Source organism: Castor canadensis, chromosome 10 (genome assembly GCF_047511655.1).
Source record: "Castor canadensis chromosome 10, mCasCan1.hap1v2, whole genome shotgun sequence".
Taxonomy (NCBI): Eukaryota; Metazoa; Chordata; class Mammalia; order Rodentia; family Castoridae; genus Castor; species Castor canadensis.
Window position 1 is genome coordinate 7,945,660 of NC_133395.1, and position 16,428 is coordinate 7,962,087.

The following is a 16,428-nucleotide window of genomic DNA, read 5'->3' on the forward strand; positions in this document are numbered from 1 at the left end:
TGATGAAAAAGTGGTATCTTGAATACTGAGCAACATGGAAAAGAGAGCAACATGGTCCTTGAATGAGTTTCTGACATTAAATTTAAGTATTCTGTTTACTAAGTTACTGTTTACTATTTACATGAGTCTTAAAAACATGTTCTTTAATTTCAGTTCAATTTATAGATTTTTGTCATTTTTTAAAGTTTTAATCAATTGAACTTACTCTTTGGTAGTTTTAAATTTTTATAAATTTTGAGGGGCAGCTCACTCATATTCAGGCCCCTGCACCAGCATGCTTACTTTCAGTCTCCATTTAAATTCTTGCTCAGAATTTATTTTAAATGCAATGTCTGAAGAATTATATTCCTAATAACGCTTTACTTTTAGCCACTATGTTTTCAAGCTGCATGACTAATTACTAATTTGTGAGCTGCCATTCTTTATTTTGAAGTGCCTTGCTAGTTAATTGCATGCATATATTGTTTATATTAAAATCTGATCCCCTGACCTTTGCTGTTTGAGACTCTCAGCATTAGTCGTCTGTCCAGGTGACATATTTGTTTACCCCTTTTTATTCACTAAGTCAGTACATATTTTTGAAAAATCCACTGTATGCTATGTCTTCTTTGAAGTATTAAAGACATAAAATGACTTACAAAAAAGCAAGACTTTGTAGGAAACCTATAGAATGATGCCATATCTTTTATTCTAAGTATAATGTGTAAAATTATCTCTCTTGTAGTTACCTGACTTTAGATCTTCATTCAAATTTATGTTGCTGCCTTCTTTCTATTTTATAGTAACAGCTTGATGAATTGGGCTTCTGACAGCCAGGACACATCAATGACCACATTTCACTAATAGTCAGATCTTTTTCCCCTCAGGCATTGACATCTTATCACAATTGCCACCTTTCAGCATTTTTAATTATCACTTTACTGATTGACACTTTGAACATTTGTCAAGATGTTCACTTTCTTTTTTAATTTTTTTTAATGTATGACAAAATCACATTCTGAAGCAAACATTCAGGAAACTCAATCAGAGTGTACTATTAGGAGACATCATTACTGACAGCCATCAGTGAGACAAGCTGGCTAGCAGAGGGAAAGCAAATACATAGCTTAGACCCGCAGGTGGGAAGCACATGATAGTTTATCAAAGGAGTTGACACTTGGCAACCAAGTAAGAGAATAAAATATGTGCATGCCCATGTGCACAAATCAGGGCTCTATATGTGTTTGCTTTGTTGTGTATGCCAACACCTTTATCATTGTAAGTGATCTGAACTGTGACCCCTCAGCACTGACAATAATGCAGTTTCAAAAGAGAGTTAAAGACATAAAAAGGCCACAAAAATACCTCGGACCAGAATTAGAACTCAAGGTCGCTCCTTCTACCTAACAACATCTCTTGTAACACAAGTAAGAGGTGCTAATTAACAGTATGTTAATGTGGTCATTATTCCTATATTATACACACACTTGTCTTGTTATTCATAACAAAGACTTAATATGCTACACTTTCACACAATTATTTCCCAAGTATGAAGCGTGAACTTGAGACCTATGACTTCATAATAAAAATGCTGGTAGTAAAAATTTAGAAACCTTATGCAGGCAAATTATTAGCTACAATGACAGACATAAATATTGAAATAACATTGTTTCTGAATCACCAAATACAATCTTACTGAGCATAAAATGAGGTACGGACAGATAGATGATACATAGAAGACAGATTGATAATAGATCCATAGATATGGAGAACTTTTACTTGCCTTTGTAATGTTGCAATATTTTTGGAAAAAGTAACAATTGTTTTTAAATATTCAAAGGTATATTTTTTGAAAAATATGGATATTTCTGCATTTTTATTACTAAATTAAATATTTTTTGTAATCTCTAGTGATAATTGAGATTGTATTTATATACCATAATCATCACTGGACCTGATTTAAATCCTACTAAGTTCAAGATCCCATGCTTTGCAACAGGAAGTCAGTCACATCTTTTTCAAATATAAAATTCAAATATATTTAACTCCTAATAAACAGAAATGTAGACATTTGGACACTATGATCAACAAAAATTCCCCAGTCTCCTTAGAAACATTAAAATGTGTGATCCATTAAATTTTCTACTTTGCCTAAATACAATATTAAAATCTACATGGCATAAAAAATTAATTACCTTAGTAGAATCACTAAAGGGGAACTCCCTTTTGTTATGATAAGTTGCTTTTAGATTGAATTAGTTTTGAATTAACCCAATTACACATCACTATTCAAGTGTGATATTAAATTTAGGAAGTTTAATGATGTAAAAATACTTTTTAAAAGACATATTGATAACAACAGAACATTTTAAATGTTTATATTTAGAAAGTATTAATTACATATTAAATGATTTAAGAAGTATTTCTCATAAAATAACATTTTAAATAGAATTTTTTTCTTAATTCTACAAGATTAATAGGATTTAGCCACATAGTTTAGAATATCATGGCACTGAGAGTTATAGGGGATTTAAAATTACTTCTCAAACATTATCTGTGATTTGTGAAATGAGGCTATGCTCTCAAAATGACCACTAAATCATGTCCATATTACTATTTTTTGTATGCAGACAGAAATAAAAAGTTCTTTGAATGACTTACTGAAAAACTTCATTCCTCAGATTTTACCAACAAATAAAACTTAAATTTATATAATGTGTTAATACTTATTCACCATGTACTGAGAAAAGTTAGATACAGATATGGTTAAAACAACTTTGCTAAGTAGACGTAATAGGCAAAATCACATAGAACAAAATTAGGTCATATATAAGAAAGGAGGGTAAAAGAAGGAAGTTAAGAAGGTGAATATGGTTGATACACTTCCTATACAAGAATGAATATAGAATTTTAAAACCTGTTGAAATCACCATAAGAAGGGGAGTAAGGTAGGAAAGATAAAAATGAAGGTGATGAAACAACTCAGGTCATAATACATGTGTACATGGAAATATCATAATGAAACACCTGTAGACCTATAGACCTAACTTAAACAAACAAAAATGTCATTATTTTTACAAAGACGGAGAATAGGAAGGCAAAATAGGTCCTGTCTGGGGGTGGGTATCAGTTGGGTGTGGGGAAGGATGTAAGGAATGGGAGTCAGAGGGTGAATATTGTGGAAATATTCTGTACGCATGTATGTGAATGGAAAAATAAGACTTGTTGAAACTATTCCAGGAATGGGGAAGAGGGGATAAAGGAGAATGATGGAGGGTGTGAATTCAACTATGATATAAGAAAGTTAGTAAATGTCACAGCATACCTCCGGTAAAAGAATAATAAAGTATATTTTGAAAAAAACAAAAGATACATGGCTAAGATTCAAATGTATACTGTTTGAAAATATTACATTTTAACTTCTTTGAAATTAGAGAAAACAAAAATGAGTTCTGAATGCTAGGTTATTATAAAATCATGCCATTATAACTTTCTACAAACTATTGGATTGTATTCTGATTGAGCTGAGTATCATACATATCAATGTAATGAAGCAAATCAACCAAATTACTTGACCATGATATATATATGTAAGTAAATATAACATAAACTCTGTAGCTTTAAATATATTTGCTTATTGATAAGCATAATGGGAAATATTTTAGCTATGCTTTATGTTCAATAAAATCTCCTTCTTCACTAGAACTTAACAAGCCTTTAATGTTTACTCCAATGCATTTTTACCAGGACATGACCTGTTATTGTAAGGTTAAAATTAATATTTTTGAGAATATAAGAAAGAAATGTTATTTTAAACATACATTGAAATAAATCTAAGGACATTCTGGCTACTTAATTAATACCAATTTAACAGAAACTAATTTGGAGAGTACTATCTGACAAGAGATTGACCTAAAATTAAGAAAATATCATTCATTACCACTTTCTGTTCTATCACTTTCACTTCTCTATACTATACCATGAAAGGAAGAGTTAAGTTCTCTATAGCACTAAAACTTCAAGTACACATTGTGTGAGAGCCAAGAAGGGAACAGTACACCAAATCCTTCTTCTGGATTATGACTATAGATATACAGACCTTGGAGTAAGACTTTTCTATAGAAGAATTTTTTCTCTCTCAATTAAAATAGTTTCCTTGGAACAATACATTAAACCTTTACAACATAAATTATGTTAAAAAGATATTCTGGGTCTGATAATAATATAGACTTAATTTGTTTAGTGATTTCACAAACTTTTTTCTAAATTTCACGTAAATCAACTTAAATGCTGAGATCTACATTAAGACCAAAGTAAAAGCCAAAGGAATTTAAGAATATCAAATCTTTATACACATGCTCAAGCTTTATTACTAACACCAACATCTCAAAAATATGAAGGAAGTGCTTAACAAAATGAATGCTTAATAAAAGGTTAATATTTTATAATTTAGTAATTTTATGCTCCTTAATCTTTCAGAATTTAAATACAACACCCATGTGAAACTACTTTCTTCTGTGTTTTGTAGATATTGTTGTAATATATGTGTTTTAATCTTTACATAAGCATATTTTAGAATATAAATATCTTCTTTCTAAAACATGTAGGAGAAAACTCTGTAAAGAATTTTCTCAATAATTTTGCTATTTGTCTATTTATAAACTATTATAAGTGTCATTAATTAAATGCTTACTAAAGGTCTTTTCTGGTCTGCTTATGTATATATTTTTAAATTATAAATTGACAGATTATAGTTGCATGTGTGTATGGAGTCCAATAATAAGAATGACTTATTAATACAGTGTGAATAATTAAATCAAGGTAATTATTATATATACTTTTTATGATGAGAATATTTAAAATTTACTTCTGTAGTGATTTTTAAATACGCTATCATTTACAATAATCACCATCTTTGCACTGTATCACACAAAAAAATAAAACCTTTTCCTCTGGTCTAATTACGTCTTTGTATCCTTTGACCAGTTTCTCCACACTCTATCCATCTCTACCCCAGACTCTCTCTGTGTCCTTTAATTCCATTCTATATATGTCCACATATGATGGAGAACACGTGCTATTTATCATTCTATGTCTGGCTTATTTCACTAGGCATAATGGTTTTCAATTGCATTTATGTTGCTGCAAATGTCCTTCTTTTCTAACACTGAGGATTATTCTATTGTGTGTGTGTGTGTGTGTGTGTGTGTGTATATCACATTTTCCTTATCTACTCATCTGTTGATTAGACACAAGTTGATTTTGTAATTTGGCAATTATGAACAGTACTGCAATGAACATGGGAGCACAGAAATTTCTTTGACATGCTGATTTCAAATAATTTTAGTAATACTCAATGTAGGAATGGTGGATGATATTGTAACTCTATTTATAGAGTTCTGACAAAACTCCATACATTTTTTTCCACAATGGCTGTACTAACGCACATTTCTAACAGTAGTGGACAAGGGTTCCTTTATCTCCACACCCTCCCCAACACTACCTTTCATCTGTTTTATACAGTCCCTTTCACAGCTGTGTGGTGTTGTCTCATAGTGGCATTCATTTGCATTTCTCTAACGATTAATATTGCTGAATATTTTTAATACATCTGTAGGTATTTATATGTGAACCTTAGAGCCATGTTTATTGTAGCCTGTTGCCCACTTTTACTCAGATCGTTCACTTGTTGTAGAGTTATTTGATTTCCTTCTATTTTTGGAAGTTTAGCACTTACCAGATAACCAGTTAGTATTTTCTCTCAATCCATAGGTTGGCTTTACTTGTCTCCTTTGCTGTGCAAAAGCCTTTTTGTTTGATGTGTTATTTTTCAACTACTTTTGTGTTTGTTGTCTGTTATTTGGGGGTCAAATTCAGAAATTCATTGTCCAGGCCAATGTGTGGGTTTTCACCTAAGCTTTATTTTAGTATTTTTACTGTTTTAGGTCTGATGTTTAAACATTTAACTCATTTTGAGTTGTCTTTTGTATATGGTGTGAAATAAGCATATAATCTCACTCTTCCTCAGGTTTATACCCACTTTTGTTAGCACTGCTTATTGGAGAGATGGTCATTTCCTCATTGGGCATTCCTGTTACTTTTGAAGAAAAACTTGATTGATTGTACATCTGTAGATATACTTCTGAGGTGTCTAATCTGTACCTCTGGATGGTGAGTCTATTTTTACGTCACTACCATGCTGTTTTGAAGACCACTGCTTTGTAGTATAGTTTGAAATACCTCATATTCACACATACAGTATCTCATACTACACATATCTCTATACATATAATACACAGTGCATGTATGCATGATACTATGCCATGTACGTTAGTGTGTGACTCTATGTAGTATGTATAGTACAAAATACTCTGATGTGGCAGTTTTTTTTTTTTTTTCATTTTTCTTTTATTATTCATATGTGCATACAAGGCATGGTTTATTTCTCCCCCCTGCCCCCACCCCCTCCCTTACCACCCACTCCATCCCCTCCCGCTCCCCCCCTCAATACCCAGCAGAAACTATTTTGCCCTTATCTCTAATTTTGTTGTAGAGAGAGTATAAGCAATAATAGGAAGGAACAAGGGGTTTTGCTGGTTGAGATAAGGATAGATATACAGGGCATTGACTCACATTGATTTCCTGTGCGTGAGTGTTACCTTCTAGGTTAATTCTTTTTAATCTAACCTTTTCTCTAGTTCCTGGTCCCCTTTTCCTATTGGCCTCAGTTGCTTTAAGGTATCTGCTTTAGTTTCTCTGCATTAAGGGCAACAAATGCTAGCTAGTTTTTTAGGTGTCTTAACTATCCTCACCCCTCCCTTGTGTGCTCTCGCTTTTATCATGTGCTCATAGTCCAATCCCCTTGTTGTGTTTGCCCTTGATCTAATGTCCACATATGAGGGAGAACATACGATTTTTGGTCTTTTGAGCCAGGCTAACCTCACTCAGAATGATGTTCTCCAATTCCATCCATTTACCAGCGAATGATAACATTTCGTTCTTCTTCATGGCTGCATAAAATTCCTACTTAAAAAGCTGGACATCGATCTACCATTTGATCCAGCAATACCACTCTTGGGGATATACCCAAAAGACTGTTACTCCAGAGGCACCTGCACATCCATGTTTATTGCGGCACTATTCACAATAGCCAAGTTATGGAAACAGCCAAGATGCCCCAGCACTGACGAATGGATTAAGAAAATGTGGTATCTATACACAATGGAATTTTATGATGTGGCAGTTTTGTTCTTTTTTGTTCATGACTATCTTGGTGACTTAGCTGAACTTTTCTACATATAAGTTCATTGCTGATGTGTGATATATGCTTTATTTCATTTACTAACATCAAGTCTTTTGAGATATTTTCTATTATTTTACAGAAATGGAACCCAAATTTCAGAGATAAAGGAATCTGTCTAAATTAATCCAGCTAAGAAGCAATAAGGTATTATAATGCAGATCTGTTTGATTAAAATAATATTCTATAAATTATGATGCTATACTTTCTAAAACCCTCGCTTGATCAGGTGTTTGATAGGGCTTGTTAACATAGCACGATGAATAAAGTACACACAGGCTAATGCTCCTTGACAATAAGCAAATGATGAATCTTTTATTAAACAATTTTATATATTTCCCAAAGCCTGTTTTTTAGGAAGCTAATATTACCCTATGTGAGAATGTAATATTAATTCAAATGGAAAGTTTTTAAATACTGCCAATAAAACAGAAAGGATTTTTAACATCTTCTTCCTAACATCTTTACATTTGTTTGTTTCCCAGGTAAGCCCTTCTTTAGATACATGACAGATAGTAGTCTGAAAGAAAATTGAAGCATCTTTTTGTAGATTTCTCATGCATTGTATGTGATGATATTCCAAGAAGCTAAATGGAAAGAAAAAAGTCCACAATTAGTCTTATTTCAGGCATTTAAAGGTTAATCTCATAAAAATTACAAGAAAATGAATGTATAATATAATATTCTCTCTCTACTTTCAGTGCTCCCAAATACTTACCACAAGTGTGGATAGCATTTATTTAGAAGGTTTTAAAATTTCCCTTTAGGATTATTTGATTCATTTGTATCTTGAAGATTAAAGATAACAGGGTCTCATTTTCTTCTATAAAGACTATTAGAAATAATGGATCCATGTATTAAATTGACTTTAACTATATTCTTTAAAGATACACACACACACATAGAGAGAGAGAGAGAAATAAAACATGCATTTATGGCTTTTACCCAAATTGTATGTGGTTATTATGGAATTTTGTATCATTGTCTAACAAAGCAGTTATGGAAACCTACTTTTTCTTAATTACTGAATGGCCCAAATAGTGAAAGTTTTGGTGTGCACACAATCAAAAACTGTAAAAAAAATACTTTGTACTAAAATGGTCTAATTATTCCATTATGAGAAAGGTGCTTTGGAAGTCTTCTTTCTTCTTACACTATTCTGTCACACATAATCAACATGTATTCTTGTGTTTGTGTCTGAATGATGAAACAGTTATGTGGGAAAAATTGCAAGTAAAAGCAGGCTTCTCACTGTTGAGACCTTGAAGCAAGCCAGATTTCTTCTCATATTACTGTCTCATCTTGCCTAAGTCTATAAATGTCAGCATGTATTTCTCTGCTAGCTTACCCCAGTCACCATTAGAGATTGAGTAAATCAGATTTATGGAAAGGAACTACTGAGAATAATTCAATAGTTTCTGAAGCAACAAGTGAATCTAAATGCAGGAATTTTCAGAAATGTGTACGTAGATTTAAATTACAGACTATGGAAAATGAACAATGGACATATTCATGCAGAGTAGAGATAAACATAGAGAAGTGAGTGAAATGAGATTCTGGAATAAACTCCCCAAATTTCCATACCTAACATAGAATATTACCTGATATGCCATATGTTGTAGTTCCGTTTAGATTTTCCTACCATTTAGTTATACAATTCTAAACAGTCATATAATGAATGCAATCATACTTAAATTTGTTCTATTGTGCAATAGAGCAGTGAACAGGAGTGCCACATATTCTCATATCAACTCACTTTTCCTATCGTCTTTACAGAGAAGTGAGCAGGAACAAAGTACACTGCCCCTCGTTTCTTCCAGCCTACACCAAAGGGTAAGGTACAAAAGTAGTCCACAGAATGGAATGGGTCATGCAACTTACCATGACATTCTGAGAAGTCTTTCTTCAGGACTCATCCTTTAAGAAACATAATAGAGAATATTATTATTTTTGAATAATAAGAAAAGCTGACATTTGAAAAATATATCCAACATAATTCCAGAAATAATTTAATGCATGTTCATGAAAAATGAAATCTATTATCAATAGACTAAAGTAAGTAAACAATACAAATATATAAATTAATGTACAAAAAGAATTTGAAAAACAAAACACCCATAATGATAATGATTATGATGAAAATACTTAGCAAAGTGGGAATACAGAGTAATCACAAGCACTTGATAAAAACCATGCACAACACCTAACATTTAACATCTTACTTAGTGGTGAAAGACTGAATGCCTTCCCTAAGATAAAGGGATGCCATAAAACCGGATGTCTACATGGGGTATTTATGCACTGCAAATGTTTAACATTTAAAAATGAAATGTGAAGTATATAAAGATAAATAAAAGTCTTATTTTTGCATTGTAATAACAAAATATTATAACATTCCAGGTTATACTGTAGCAAGTCCATTTGAAAAAAATGACTATAAAGAGCTGTTCTACCACACTTGTTGCAATAAAAATGCAAATGAAAATAGCATTTGATGATGTAGAGTACTTTGTCCATACAGTTGTGGAGAAATAGGCACATATGTGCATTATTGGTTGTTATACACAAGATAAAATTCAAGGAAAAGAATTTGGCAGTAGGTACCCTTCAAATGGTTCCAGTATATGAGTTGTTGGAAGATAAGATTCTGGAAGGTAGAACCTTGACTTTTAGCAATTTACATTTTCATCATGTGAGTGCTACCACCATAGACATTTCAACCCATCACTGTGACATCACTGAGGGTAGAGCTGGAAACAAATGTGCAGAATTGTCTGTCTGACTATACCATTCCATACTCTAGTCTAGGCATGATTTTACTGTAGCCTCCCAAGAAATTATCTACCAGATAAAAACTATCTACCAGAGTCCATTAAAACCAGTAAAGGAAAGGAGAAAATAACACATGTATTATTTTATCACAGTAGATGTTAGAAGGATTATTATTCACCAAAAGATTCAAGGACCCACTGATCAATCAGAATTTACAGAATACATTAGAATTCTTGCAACAAGAAAAGTTGGAAAAATAATTTGCAAACAGTAAAGAATTGTTGGTCAATTTTAAAATATAATAATGGTGACTTGGTGAGTTAATTCGGGAGCTGTATTTACTTTTCTATAGCTTAGTTTTCCCATGTAGTAAACTTGAGCAACTAATGGGAATTTACTTGAAAACAGTGGATGCAAAAAAGCTTTCCAGTGACTAAGTCATATTTTTGCCCTTAATACTGGATCATTTTGATCAATAACTTACATTAAAATATAGAATAACTTAAAATTAGAAAAATTTGTGAAATAAGAATTACAAAGGGTAGTATCATAATTAGGGGCAATTTTGGTAAAATCCTCAGAAGCCTAACATTTATAAAGCAAATACCAAGTGCCAGTTCCCAAGATAGACAGTTAAATATTTATGATTAACTTTATTTAAAGCTAACAACCAACCATGATGGAAGCAGTGTTGGAACAATATCAGCATTTAGGGTATGTTGATTGTGAATAGGTTGTAATTGAACATTATATGAGTAAGGATAACCATTTCAGCAAAAACCATAAGCAAGCATTTTGAATGGTAAGGTAATTTCTGTTTTCTGGATCAAAGGAAATTCCTGAAGGTCTATCTTTTATAAGGAATCATTAGCTTGTATTTTATTGTCAGACTCTCTTTGCAAGAAGCTATGAAAAGAACCAATGTAAATTTACTGTTATTGAAAACCTTTTCGTTTTCTATTAACTATATTGTCAAAGTCCATTTAAATGGAAAGAACAGATGTGACTGTCTTCTTGTTGATCATTAAGTGTAGTTATTGCTCTCTAATGCCCCAAAATGATATGAGGTGGGTTATTAAGCAAAATACATACAGTAAGATTAATGTTTTGAAAGAAAAACCAGATTCAAAGGAAAAAAATAAAAGCAATATTAAATGCTAATGTCACGTGACTGTCATATGCAGTAACATTTCATAAAAGTTAATAGCAGAACGTTCACTGAGTAATATGGAGTGGCAGGTGTTGGAACAGTAAGAAAGCAATGAGCTCTGTTGAGGCAAAGAGAACTAGATAGAGATTCTCAGACTACTAAGAGAAGGAAGCCTCATGGAAGAGAGCTCAAGATCTGCCTACAATGGTACACTGGTGTGACTGGCTAATTTGGGGTGGTCATCTAGGTTATGTGTTCATGGAGTAAAGATGCTGAGTTGCAGAATTCTGAAATTCTGTGGAACCAACACTAAGCACATAAGTTGACATCCCAGAGCAAATAAAGAAAAACATACTTTTTTTTTCAGTTTTCTGAGGCAGAAATAATATTTCTTCAGATAGATAGGCCTCCAAACCCCACTGAAATCTTATTTAAACTCTAATGGACCAGGGAGAATCAAAGATAAGTGGACTCTATAGAACTATACATCTGTGATATAGAAAATCTCAGATTGAACTATTTGGAAAATGCTTTATTGACAAAGGGTTAACTTTTTTCTGAAAATAGTCATATGGTAAATATTTTTGGTTAAGTGAGCCACACAATTTCTTCCTCAGTTCTCAAACTTGTATTGTTTGTGAAAACAACAAATGCTGGTATTGATGAGGGAAAAGGAGCATGCATGTACTGGTGGTAGGAATTTAAACTAGTGCAAACATTATGGAAATTAATATAGATGTTCCACAAAGAAACAAAAATAGACTTACCTTATGATCCTGTCACTCTTGGGCATATACATGAAGGAATGCAATCAATATACAAGTGAGATTCCTGCATCCCATGTGCATTGCAACTCTCCCGTGAAATCAAGTTATGTGCAGGAAAATGGATGGAACTGGAGATCACCATAATGAACAAGACAAGAGAGGCTCAAAAGAAAAAATACTGCATGTTCTCACTCATTTGTGGAACATAATGATGATAATGGTAATAAAAATGATAATGGCATATGAATGTGTATGGGGAACGATTAGCAGGATAGGGAAGAGGGAAAAGAAAGGATATTGAGTACCGAAGATGGTGGAAGTACACCGCACATATGCATATGAAGACAGCACAATGAAACCCACCAAACACTGTTGAAAAAGGGGAGAGATGGGAATACAATGGAAGTTGGGTCATGTACAAGATACACCTTAACTACACCATTTTATCATAACAAAAATCCTCACATTAATGTATAATAGCTCAAAAACAAAATTAGATTTACAAAACGAAAAAATAATTCCCAGCCCTACCATTGTATTAACAAAGCTACCATAAACAATATGCAAATAAGAGTTGGTTAAATTTCAATAAAGCTTTATTTCCAAAAGCAAGAAACTACAGCATCTTACACAATGTTAATCAAGCATTGCAACTTAAATTATGGGACTGAAAATTGACACGGAGAGAAAGAATGAGAATGGAACTAGACCTACAGCTGAGATAAAAATTTAAGTTAGCTGACAAGGGTTTTGCAATGATGATTACGTTATTTTTAATGATGGACAGAGTAGATGAAAATGCAGGGAATTTCAAAACTTAATTGGATGCATAAATGAAGTGTATGAATATTCTGGAGCAAAAAGAAGCACCTGAAATTAATAATTCTGGGTTGTATTAATGGATGAGTAGACATAGAACATAGAGACAGAAGGTCATAGAAAGTTTACAAAGTAAAAAAATGTTAAAATAATAAGAAAGAAGACATAATTCCTTTTAACAGGCAAACATAAGATTGACATTCGAATTTTCAACAGAAATCACAAAAGTAAGAATACAATGATTGTTTTTTTCTTTGGTGAGAAATAACTCAGATAAAATCCTTTGAAAAATAAGAAGAAATTATTCTGAGGCTATTCTAGTAATCTTATTGATCTTGTGCTGGTAACATTACAATTCATCTCTTTCTATATGCATATCAATGCATGTATGTATACTTTAACAAAATATATCCTAAAATTAAAATAGAGCCAACTAAACACAAAAACATAAAAGACAATCTACAGAGGGCTAGATTGGTATTGTTTCAGTGGTTAAACTTCTGACAGCCAGATAGATTCTCAAAAATAACTTGTAATACATAGAAGAGTAAATGTACATTGTGTCATATCAATTAGATTCCATAGCATATCTCTCAACAGATTCCTAGTAGATATCAACTCAGAATTTTCTGTCTAAAGAGCTATGGAATTCTGGTATGTTATTTTGAAGGATGATGTGATCTTTTTGCTTTGAATTCAGACAAGTTTATAGTAGATTTGAATATCCAAGGGATCAGCAACGTCAGGCTTGGAATGCCTCAAAACTAATCTCATAGTCATTCCTATTCTTGCTCTAGAGAGTACTCACTTTCAGTCTATTGAAAGTGTACTCCATTCCTAATAAACTTTGCTATTTTCACTAAAAAAACTAATCTCACTTGATAGCTAAATCCATATACTATGAACTATAAATAGCAAAACAGTGGCTTCCAGGTATATAGTATTTTTAATAATGAGAGTAATTTTGAGGTTCAAACTGAATTTTTAGCATTGCAGTACTTTAAAAGGCTTATTTATTTTCAGAAACATAACAATATCTCACTTACAGTTTCTGCTTGACATTAAGGATCAGTGTCCACTCCTCTTTCCTTCAGAGGATGCTCAGAGACTTTGGATTGAAAGATCTGGAAGATGTCTGGTAAAATCAGGAGAGGATCTTAACATTTTGTTGCATGAGAACAACAAGGAATTTCTGGGTAAGGTAATTTCAAGATAAAATTAGAAAATGCATGAATTTTGTCTTCTGTGAGAGTCATTGACAATAAATTTAGAATAGACGTAGTCTCTAGATTTAGGTAGATAAAATAAAATCAAGAAGTTTTATTCTTTATGGCCCTGGGGGAACATCATAGCAGTCAAATTATTTCACATAATTTATCTTAAACATTCCATCTCTTCTAATGGTATAAACTAAATGAGGACAACTATTTCATTTTTGTTTCATGCATCGTTTTACATTCGATAACAAGAAAAAAATTTATTTAAAAAGAATGGAGAAAGGAAGGAAGAGAGAGAGTGAGGGAGGGAAGGTAGGAAGGATGGAAGGAAGTTTTAAGATAAAAAATTTTACTAAAACAGTGACTTTTTTCCTTGGTTTGTTTCTATTTCATTGCATTTTTATTCAAATGATAGATGATAGTCAAACATGTAATCATTTAATATTTATGCTGAGTTAACTTAATAAGAGAATATGATGAATCAATTCATAGAATCAATCATGAAATAAGAAATGTTTTATATTCTATTGGAGGAGCTCATTTTATCAATACATTATTTACAACTGCTACATAACTGTAAAAGTAAAGCATGCTAAGTGTCCAACTATAAATGAAGTGGAGTTTATGCCCTGTGCAGTTACAAACTGAACTTGATAGGTAGATAAAAGGTCCACAAAGGAATGGTATACCTGCTAATAGTCAGTGAGTGTCAACTTAATAAACCTAGCATACCAGATTATTTTTAAAAGTAATGATCTTCAAAGTTCCTAGGCCCTTCCTGCCCATACAACAGTCACCATTAGTTCAACTCACAAACAGAAGGCTGCAGAGATTCTTAAACAAATTCTAAGTCTTGTAAAATGTATAAGTATATATAAATACACACTCATACACACACATATGTGGATATATATACACATGCAAATATGTGTGTGATATGCATATCTACATCATCTATATTTATACTATATCTGTATCTGTCCATATATGTACATAGCTAGTTAATTATATTTTACGTTGTCTGAATGAGATAAGTATCTAAATCTAAAACCTTCACACTGCTGTTATTCCAGTCCACTGCAGTCACAGTTTCTAGTATGCTAATCATTTTTCAGCATCAATGCTTATTATTAAAGTAGAATACTCAGCAGCATATTTTTAATTCTCAATTTCTATGTGGGTACTTCTTGTAATGTTTGATTCACTTTCTCCTAAACTGTAGCCAAGAAAATACCATTAATACTTTCCTAGTTTATTCAGTCATAAGCCATTTGAGTCTTAAGTCTTTTTCTTTTTTTCCTAAGACTAGAGTCCAATATCTCTTTCCCTTTTTTTCTTGGTAAGAATAAAACCCAGGGCCTCACACATGCTAAATACCTGCTCTATAACTGAGCTCCATTCTCACCCTACCCCTCTCCCAGGTCTCTTTTCTTTACAATACCTGTAGCCACCATATGTATGGAGGTTTGGATGGACAGAATACCCTGGCATGTTTCCTTTGAGCTGTAGAAGTTGTAAAGTCATTAGTTTCTACTGTATTTACTGGGTCTTTCTGCAATGGAGTCCTCCTGGTGTTGACCTGGTATAGGAGTTTCAGAGAGAGTGTTTTTCAGTTTTCCTTTGTGTTTTTGGATGCCATGTCTATTGATGTCTACAATGTTGTTTAACCATTGTCTCCCTCACTGTTCCACTAATGATAAGAGTTTCACTAACTCTGTAATCTCTCTGCAATGATACCTGTTTCTGATTTTTTACTCCCAAAATATTTTTTAAAGACTATGAGTATGTTGCTTCATTCTTAAGAATCATAAAACTCAGATGTCATTAATTTTTAAACCAATGATATAATTTCCTCAAATTATTTTTAAAGAAATATTATTGTGTACATATTTCCATCTCACCTGAACCAGGGATTCTGTTGTAATTATCCCTATGAGATTTTTAAAAATTTTTGCATCAAGTTTTTTATGTGAATCCAAACACATGCTATTTTAATAGGAGATAGTTAAGACACAGTGTGAAATTGAGCTTAGTTTTATTATTTTATGTTCTAATTGTTTTAAAGTCTGGACATAGGTGTAAATGTACCTAGACGCCATATTAAAGCAATTATAATTTTCTCATTTTAGAGTTCCAGAATATCATTATGAGAAGTGGAACATAAATTAAGCAATTTTAATTTAGATTTTCATGATTTTTAACAGCATTAGTTGCTTTTAGATCAAAGTTTCTCAGTGGTTAGTCAAAACACTGTGGTGAATTTTTAAAAGAATTCTTTAGGAACATTTATTTTATAAATTTCTCTTGGTTGGTATATTAACTGCCTCATATTTCACTAATTTTTTAGTCCATTTAAACATCTAAAAAAATAAATATTAAAATATTTTATGAAATATTTTCTTAGGTTGTAGAAAGACTATCTGC

General features: G+C 32.1%; 1 long non-coding RNA gene across 1 annotated transcript; it reads left to right on the forward strand.

Annotated features, from left to right (window-relative positions):
- Window positions 1-5,836: 5,836 nt before the first annotated feature.
- LOC141411578 (uncharacterized) lies at window positions 5,837-12,792 on the forward strand. Its single transcript, XR_012436417.1, has 3 exons — window positions 5,837-6,150; window positions 7,362-7,426; window positions 9,056-12,792. It is a non-coding gene; the product is annotated as an uncharacterized lncRNA (long non-coding RNA).
- Window positions 12,793-16,428: the final 3,636 nt, after the last annotated feature.